Genomic DNA, 9,851 nt, shown 5'->3' on the forward strand with positions numbered 1-9,851 from the left:
CAGAAGTGAAGTATTGCATGGCATACAGAGAAAGCAGCGTGTGGGCTGCGGCTGCTGCTCATCTGACAGAGTGCTTGTCTAGCATGCAGGAGGCCCTGGGTTCCACACTTAGCACTGCACACACACACACACACACACACACACACACACACACACACACGGGAACTGGTGAGATGGCTCAGAGGTTAAAGGCTCTTGCTTACAAAGCTTGGCCTGGGTTCTATTCCCCAGTTACCATGTAAAGCCAGATATACAAAGTGGCAAGTGCATCTGGAGTTTGTCTGCAGTGGCAAGAAGCCTTGGTATGCTCCCTCTCTCTCTCTCTCTCTCTCTCTCTCTCTCTGTGTGTGTGTGTGTGTGTGTGTGTAATAAATAAGTACAATGAAAACAAGTATGGTGGCACACGCCTGTAATCCTGGCACTGAGGAGTTGTATGGACGCAGGAGGATCAGAAGTTCAAGGTACATTGGAAGCTTCAGGCTAGATTGGGCTACATGAGACCCTGTATCAAAGAGAGAAAAAGAAAGGCAGAGAGAGAAAATTGGTGGAAAAGAGAGAGAACAGGAGGGGAAGAAAGAGAAAGGGAAGCGGGCATGGTGGTGCAGGCCTTTAATCCCAGCACTCGGGAAGCAGAGGTAGGAGGATCGACTTGAATTCAAAGCCTACATAGTGAATTCCAGGTCATCCTGGGCTAGCGTGAGACTCTACCTCGAAAAACCACAAAAGAGAGAGAGAGAGAAAGAAAAGGTTTGCATGCCCTACACACCTTGTGAAATTTGCACCTGGGTTTTCTGCTTCCTTTCTGTGGGTCTCAGTTTCCCCAGCAGCAGTGGCAACCATAGGAGATTAGACTAGCTCAGAGTTCTTCTGCCCACAGAGGCCCAGGATCGGCCCTCTGAAGCCCTTCTTTGAGTCCACGGCTCTGCCCCTCCTCAAGCTGGCCCTAAAGCCCTTCTGCCCTGTTCCTTTTCATGAAGACTTGCTGGGATGAAGTTGCAACCTACAGGCCACTTGATTCCTGGCTTGTTTTGGCATGCCATTCCAGGCCTGTGACCCCGGGGTCAGGCTGGAATCCTACCACAGTGCCACGGCTATGTCACTCAGGAGCAGTGTCCTTCAGCCCAGGCTACAGCCCTGCCCAACAGTGGGCCTCTGTGTGCCCAACCCAACCCGGGCGCCTCCTACTGCCCTCTTCTGTTTTGTAAACAAACACCTCCCCACTAGGCTTTGGAAGCCTTAGGCATAGTTTGTCTTACCAACAACATTGTCTTCTTTTTTTCTTAAAGGAAACAGTGCACATTTGAGTTTTGCCACACCAGTAGGGTTCTTGGGAAGATTCTAGAAGGAGGCTATAATCACGCTTTCTTAACCCTTGCATCCCCCACCAGCACTCCACACTATGGGCTCAAAATAGACTGAAAACAGAAGGCGTGGGGCTCGAGAGATGGCTCAGCGGTTAAGACGCTTTCCTACAAAGCCTAAGAACCTGGGTTTGATCCCTCAGTTCCCACATAAACCAGATGCACCAAGTGGTGCATGCATCTGGAGTGCGTTTACAATGGCTGGAGGTCCTGGCGCACCCATACTCTCTACCTGCTCCCTCTCAAATAAATAAATAAATAAATAAAATGTATAAAAGAATGAGCAAATGAATGAATGAATAAAGTACTGATGCAGGGCTCCTAAAGATCAGCTCACTTGTGTCTCCATCTCTTCTTCTTCTTTTTCCTCCTCCTTCCCCACTTCCTTCCAAGTTAACTACTTCTTCTGTCCCAATGTGCTCTCTTTGTGTTGTTTTGAAGCAGAGTTTTATGGGGCTCAGGCTGGCCTTGGACTTTCTGTGTCCCAGAGACAACCTAGAATTTCTGATCCTCATGCCCCTGCCCCTCCCCCCCGCAGGTCGCTGGGACTAGGGGTGGGCGTCACCACACCAGGGTTTGCAGTGTGATGGAGTCAGCCCAGGGCTTTGTGCATGCTGGGCAAGCACACTACCAGCTGTGGGCCTGGCACACAGCTGATGCTGTCAGTATTGGCAATACCCTTCCTTTCTTCCTTCCTTCTTTGCTTAAAGGCCATTGTAGCAGAGAATTCTGGACCCACAGCCACCCAGTCTAGTTACTGGGTGGGGCATATGATGGTCTCTCTGTAATGTCACATAGGCAAAATGATGGCTGCCACTTCCAGTCCTGCCCCAACTCCCAACCTGCAGAGCCTCCATCATCCATTCCTCACCTAGAACAAGCAAAAGGTCCTGTGGGTTTCTGAGCTCCCATAATGGTGGGGGAACATGGCATCTGAATGACCAAGTGCAACCCATCAACCCACACGGGCCTCGACATTGGGGCGTGAAGGAGAACTAACCCTTTACTGTGTTAAGCAACTAGTGCTTGGGAGCTGGCTTTATAGCATCCAACACTTGAGTTGGCCCGTCCTACGCATAGGCTTCATAGCTGTGGACATGACCAACATTGGATCAAAAATATCAGAGGGGCTACAGTGATGGCCCAGTGGATGAAGCACTTGTCACAAGTGTGAGGGTTAGAGTTCAGATCTCCTGCACTCAATTAAAAAGTTGAGCTCAAAAAAAAAAAGTAGAGCTCAGTAGCACATGTCTGTAATCCCAGGTGAAAAGGGAGGTGGGGACAGGAGAATCTCCCAGAAGCTTGAGAGTCAGCCTGGTAAACAAGAGACTGCCTCAGATAAGGTGAAAGCAAGGAGCCATACCCAAAGTGCAGCATGGAATACGTGCACCCACACTTGTACATGAACACACATACATAAACATTTAAAATATAAATAAAGGGGCTGGAGAGATGGCTTAGTGGATAAGGTGCTTGCCTGAGAAGCCTAAGAACCCAAGTTCGGTTCCCCAGGACCCACATAAGCCAGATGCACAAGGTGGTGCATGCGTCTGGAATTCATTTACAGTGGCTGGGGGCCCTGATATGCCCATTCTCTCTGCCTCTTTCTCTCTCTCTTTCCCTCTCTCTCATAAATAAATAAAAGAAATTACCTGTTATAGATACACACACACACACACACGACTAGGGAGATGGCTCAACACCATTTAACAGCACTGGCCTCTTAAGCATGAGGGCCTCGTGGGCCAGAGACCACCAAGTTCAACTCCCCAGGGCCCATATAAAAAGCTGGGCTTGGCCATTCGCATCTGTAACTGGGGTCTGTGGGGGAGTGGAGACCAGAGGACCACTGAGGCCCCCTGACAGGTAGCAACTCCGAGTTGAAGGAGAGAGCCCGTCGCACTGTTCTCCTCTGGCCTCCACATGTATGTGCCCCAGCAGTTCCCCGAGCCTTGGAAGATGTGATGAAGTTTACTTGGTGCTGAACACTCCATTGTCACTTCTCCTCAGCACTTTAATAAGTTTTGGGTTTCCCAGTGGTCAATACTACCTGAAAAGGAAGCTTCCCTAACCAAAAGTGAGAGTAGCATTAACATATGGACATAAATGTTTATAAGTGTTTAGAGGGCAGTTTGGTGGGCATAATCTATCCATTGTCAAACAACAGTAGTAGTTTCCCCCCTAAGGCTTATGACCTCCCAGCCATAGGCTTTTGATTTGGTTTTCAGTGTCAGGCATGAATTCCTTCCTATGGAGTGGGACTCAAGTTCATTTAGAGAGCAGTTGGTTTCCTCCACAATAGACGTGCCACTATTGTACCAGTTGACACTTTTTTTTCCTGGACTTCCAGCCATAAAGCTTTCAGGGTCCACTGCTGGTTAAGAGTGTTGATGACTTTTCTCCCCCAACAGGCTGCACAGCTCTTTCCAGCATCCTGGCAGCTAGTCCACAGGGAGACGGCGTCTGGCTCAGCTCCAGTGTGACTTCTCAGTGTCCTGCAGCCCAAGTATATCATGTCTTCGGCGATAGGGTCTTATTGCCTATTTCTGGTGGGCAACCAAGAGCTTGGCAACAGCCTGTAATGTTTTGTAGGGCATCAAGGGCTTCCTTGACCAACAACCCACTGGAAGGCATCCCACCTCTGGAACTGAAATTTTCCTGTACCAATTTATGGCTACTGGGTACAGTACTAGGCACTCCCACAGGGTACTTCTGCCCAAACCCTCTCTTTAAAATTATATGTATTATTGAGCTTGAGAAAAAGTTTCCACATGGCTTGTTCATAACATCATTTTTGTTTTGGTTTGGTTTTTCAAGGTAGGGTCTCACTCTAGCCCAGGCTGACCTGGAATTCATATGTAGTCTCAAAGTGGCCTCAAACTCACAGTGATTCTCCTACCTGTGCCTCCTGAGTGCTTGGATTAAAGGCGTGCACCACCACGCCCAGTTTACATCTTTTTTTTTTTTTGAGGTAGAGTTTCACTCTAGTCCAGGCTGACCTGGAATTCACTAGGTAGTCTCTCAGGGTGGCCCATAGAACTCAGCAATCCTCCTACCTCTGCCTCCCGAGTGCCGGGATTAAAGGTGTGTGCCACCACGCCCGGCCTCATGACACCTTTAATTTGATTAACCCTCCTCCCATTCCTCCCGTGCCCTCCCCTCCTTCATCCTCTCATGTAGTGGTCTAAATCAAATGTCTCTCATAGATGCATGTGTTCTGAATGCTTGGTCTGGTCATGTCCCAGTGTCTCAGGTCCATGTGAGTTGCTGTATAAGCATGAGGACCTGAATGCTAATCCCCCAAACCCGCATAAATGCCAGGCATGGCAGTGGATACCTGTAATCTCAGCACTGGGGAGGTGGGAAGGAAGAATCCCTGGGATGCCCTAGCTAGCTTGTAAAGCTAAACTGGTGAGCTCTAGGTCACTGAGAGACCCTGTCTCAAGAGAACAAAATAGAAAGTCATTGAGTAAAATACGCGACATTGAACCCTAGCCTCCACACATACATGCACACATGCCTATACACATATGAGCACACATGCACATGCAAAAAAAAAAAAAAAACCTCAAGGAGATGGTTAGAATCTGGTGCTTATAAACACCAAATTACTAAGGGAAGTGGAGGAGAAAGCACCTGGGGGAAAACAACTGAGCTTTAGGAAAGATAAATAAATGTGCCCTTAGGAGATTAGGAGGCCGATAGGGCAGTCTGCTGATACTGTTTTGTGACTCCTCACCCAGGCTGACTTCCCACTCCTCTAGTGGTAAGGGCGAATCTCCCCAGACTCAAATCAGTAAGTAAGTAAGCAAATAAATAAAATGACAATGGAACTCCTGGAGAAGCCTTGCTCTCAGGCCCTTAGGGAGAGGTCAGAAAACCAGGAACAAAGTCCTCTCCCGGCTTCCTCCGTGGCAGTCTGTTACGTGTCCTGTAGAAGTCTACAAGTCTACAAGGCTTGCCCAGCAGGTGCAAGGGCCTAGGCTCTGTCGCCAGCACTGGGGACAAGTCTACAAGGTACTTGCCTAAGTTTCTGGTTGGCAGGGGAAAGTCTTCCCTGGCCTTCCTCCTGCTTGCCCTGTGTCCTTTCTCCCTGCATTTGGGACCATGTCCCCGTCGGTCACCTGGCGTTACGGGGTTGGGTCTCCACAGTGATGCAGGAGACAGACTCGCTCTGGGCTTAGGTCTCCTCAGGCTCATGACATTCAAGCCTCGAGTTCTTGTCCAGTTTTAGCACAGAATTGAAAAACATGGACACTGAAAAGAGTAAATTATGGAGGATTCATTAAGGGAAAGTAAGGATTCATTAAGAAGGAAAAATATCAGGCAAGCTCCAAAGCCAAGAATTCCTGGGGAGAGTTAAACTGGGAAAAATTTCACATGTGGAGACTTAGTTCGGATCCATTTATATGAAATTAAACAGCTTTTTTTTTCGTTTTTCTTTCTTTCTTTCTTTCTTTCTTTCTTTCTTTCTTTCTTTCTTTCTTTTATTTATTTATTTATTTTGGTTTTTCAAGGTAGGGTCTCACTCTAGCCCAGGCTGACCTGGAATTCACTATGGAGTCTCAGGGTGGCCTCGAACTCACAGTGATACTCCTACCTCTGCCTCCCTAGTGTTGGGATTAAAGGTGTGTGGCACCATGCCGTCTGTAATTCCCACATTAATCTGCTGTGGCAGGCCAGCATCTATGTTCTCTTGGACCTGTGTCCCTAACTGGCTACCTACAGACCACAACTACCTTGCTCCTAATCTCTGTGACTCCCTGCCCAGTTTGGGCCTATGTCATTCTACACAGTTATCAAATATCCCAATAGCTGCTCCTGCACTATGTGGACACCCTACCTACCTGGTAACTGAGTTTAAATATTGATCCTGTCCAATCCAGGCAGGTTAAAATTCAACCTTGCCTAGTTCTGGAAGGCTTCCATCCAGGCCCTCCCCTCCCTGGGGTATGAGGCCTCAGGTGGTTCAGAGTTGCAGGAGTGGCCAGGGGTGCAGTCTTAGGCTTGGCATCTGTTCCCTGATCTGCCTGTGTTGGGCCGTGTCACCGGTATCACCTGGTGGTCAGAGGGAACCTGTGGCACTAAGCCTCAGGCCCATGGCCACAGCCTGGACCGCCAGCACCTGCCCTTCCCAACCCAGCGACAAGGGAAGCCAGCTGTGTGTGATCCACAGCCCGGCTGGGAGAACTGGCTCAGACACGTCTTCTTTGGCATCTTCTAGAGTCCCCAGCACCATACTGGCTGATTTCTTCCTGCCTACAAACAGGTCCTCACCAGATTCCCTCAAACTCTGCAGAGTTTGGTCTCGGTGATCTGCTGCCAGGACCCACCTTGTGTGCCACATTCCTAGTGGAATCCAGGTTTCCTGAAGAAGGCCCAAGTGGTTGTTGACTTGGGTCCCCTCCCCAATGGCGGGCTGAGTGTGAATCACCACAGTCATCAGTGGGATGCGGGGTACTGCTGCAGCCCAGCACCTCCTAGAACTCAGAAGTACGGCCACCGTCCCTGCATACCCAGCAGACTGGGGTGGAGGACTGGTAGCCATACCCCAGAACCCAGGAGGCTTCTCCACCTCGCCAAGGGATGTGACTAGTCAGCTGCCCTGAAGAGGGGGTGGCAGAAGCCCCCAACTGTATCTGCCGCTCATGCTCAGGTACTAGGTGGCCCTAACTTTCTCTGGTCCTCCCTGCCTTAGTTTTCTTTCTTTCGCTGGCTCTGCATGCTCAGGGACTCATTTCTCCTCCAGGAGATGCCCAGAAAGAGGCAGGCCAACAGCTGGCAGAGAATGATCCCTGCCAGGACACTCTCAGAAGCTCAATTCCCGGTCTCCACCCTGCAGGTGCCCGCCTGCTTCGCAGCGCTTGCTGGTGGTGCCAGTCATGCCCTGTGCCTCGAGCTCCAGCCCCAGCTCCATCTTCCAGCTTCCTCAGACGTACTGCTACCTAGGAGGATGCTTCTCATTTGGGGCTATCAACCATGAATAAAATCGTCCTTGGAGGCAGAGGTAGGAGGACTGCTTTAAGTTCGAGGCCACCCTGAGACTACACAGTGAATTCCAGGTCAGCACGGACTAGAGCGAGACCTTATCTCAAAAAACTAAAACAATAATCATAAGTAAATAAATAAATAAGATCCTCCTTGGGACTTGGAGCCTGGCTCAGGGAAAGACGAGTGCTGTTCTAGCACAGGTGAGGTCCTAGGTTCTATCCCAGTACTGTCAAAAGTAAATAAACTCGTAAAACATATTGTAAATGGTTCATTAGTTTAAGATAGTGTCTCACATACTCTAGGTCAGCCTCAAACACTCTATATAGCCAAAACTGACCTTGAACTTCTAATCCTTCCACTTCCACTTCCTGGGTGCTAGGATCATAGGTGTGCACTTCACACACGGTCTATGCAGTGCTGAGGACCAAACCCCGGGCTTTGTGCTTGCTAGGCAAGCACTCTACCCACTGAGCTACAGCCCCTGCCCAGCTTCCGTTGCTCCTTAGTCACCCAGTGTGTGGTAGTCCTGGCAACTGAAGGGACTGTAAACACTATGGTGTTCCTTCTGAGATTCAGAACCTCAAGGCTGTTTCCCAGGGCACTGGGAACACATGTCACAAGTCCTCTATGCACATAAAGCCACATGCATGCCCTCATGGTGCACAAAGTCCCACATTAGCTGGGTGTGGTGAAGCACGCCTTTAATCCCAGTACTTGGGAGGCAGAGGTAGGAGGATTGCTGTGAGTCTGAGGCCAGCCTGGGACTACATAGTGAATTCCAGGCCATCCTGGGTTACAGTTACCTCAAAAAAACAAAAATCAAGTCCCACATTTGTGTGGTCATAGGACCCACCAATGGGCCAGGAAGTCACTTGGCAGGTCGGAACCTGGGGACTCTGTTTTTAAAGAGAACACCGAGTGTGGCTTTGTGGAACTCCTAGCATGAGGCGTGTACCACACCACTGAAAACCGACGCTCTGGAAGGTGTCCGTTGATTTCCAGCCCTCCCCCTATGGCCTTACTGTCCAGTGGCAATGGCCTGCTTGGGAGTTCGGCCAACACTAGCTGTCTCCCACCAGAGTTCCAACTGGACTGCACTGGCATCTCCCCAGGAGGCTAGCCTTGTGCCCTCCCAATATGCACAAGTGGGTAACTTGTGTCTCACAGATGACAAAACTAGGGGCCAGAGAGGAAGAGTCATGGGTCCAGGATCCTACCCCAAAGTCACAGGCCTTCACTCCACGCACCCTCTTCTCTCCTCTCAAGGTGCAGTGGGTGCCACCGGGATGTGGCCTCATGGGCAGGCTTCTGTGCAGGGCAGAGGCTAGACTAGGAAGTCCTGTGGCGGGATTAGGAGGCAGTAAGGGTCTGGCCACATGCTTCCTATGCTCCGGTCTCCAGAAAGGCTAGTATTAAACACACCAAACAGGGCTTGGAGAGATGGCTCCGTGGCTAAGGTGCTTGGCTGCAAAGCCTAACAACCTGAGTTTGATTCCTTAGTACACACGTAAAGCCAGATGCACAAAGTGGCACATGTACCTGGAGTTCATTTGCAGTGGCTAGAGGCCCTGACACACTCATTATCTCTCTATCTCTTCTCTCTGTATGCAAGTAAATAAACATACAGAGTTACCCAATGGAGTATCATGCAGCTTCCCAAAAGTAGACGGTGGCTCTCAGGGACTGGGGCAGGGGACTAGGCAGTTACTGCTGAACGTTACCACTACTCAACAAAGCAACGGGAGGCCTGTGCCGCAAAGGTTTCGTACAAATGAGTTTTATTTGCATTCTGACCCAGCACAGATCTCACATAAAGATTTCTTGTCCACAAGTGCAAAATATGCTTTATTTCAGGTACAAAAACAACATGGCAGTATGACAATTGAAGTTTCTATGGCCACCTCCCCATGACCTGTCACACGCATATCTCACTGATCTGGGTCACCACAATAGTTACCCCACCACCACTGTTAGAAAATACCCCAGCTGGAGGAAGGTGAGCAGGATACACACTGTAAGAACTCATTTTAAAGGTACACACAGTAGGGAATAGACAAGTAATCCGACTTTTACCCAGCAGGACGGGCAGATGTGAACAGCCCCCCTCGCTCCTGTATTGAATGCCCAGCCCCACTAATCCCTCCCCAGCCGCACACCTGCCCAGGGAGGAAGCATCAGGACCGAAGCCACGTGTGTGTGTGCGAACAAGCTGCTTAACCATACCTAGCAAGTGCGGTCTGGACCCAGACTGAACTTGCAGCTCAATTCGTTACAGGCTGTGTGTTGCTTATCTGGGAGCAGGGTTGCTTCAGAGTTTTCAATCTCTACACGAAGGGGTATAGCTCAGTGGCAGAACAGTTGACTACAATATCTACACAAACATAACGAGGTATCCTGGGGATGGGACTCAAGTCTAAACACAAAATTCATGTACATAGTCATGTACGTGATACAAATGGCCTGAGAGTAACTATATGCATTTTAAGTGCATCTGTGTTT

This window comes from Jaculus jaculus, chromosome 5 (assembly GCF_020740685.1).
Source record: "Jaculus jaculus isolate mJacJac1 chromosome 5, mJacJac1.mat.Y.cur, whole genome shotgun sequence".
NCBI lineage: Eukaryota > Metazoa > Chordata > Mammalia > Rodentia > Dipodidae > Jaculus > Jaculus jaculus.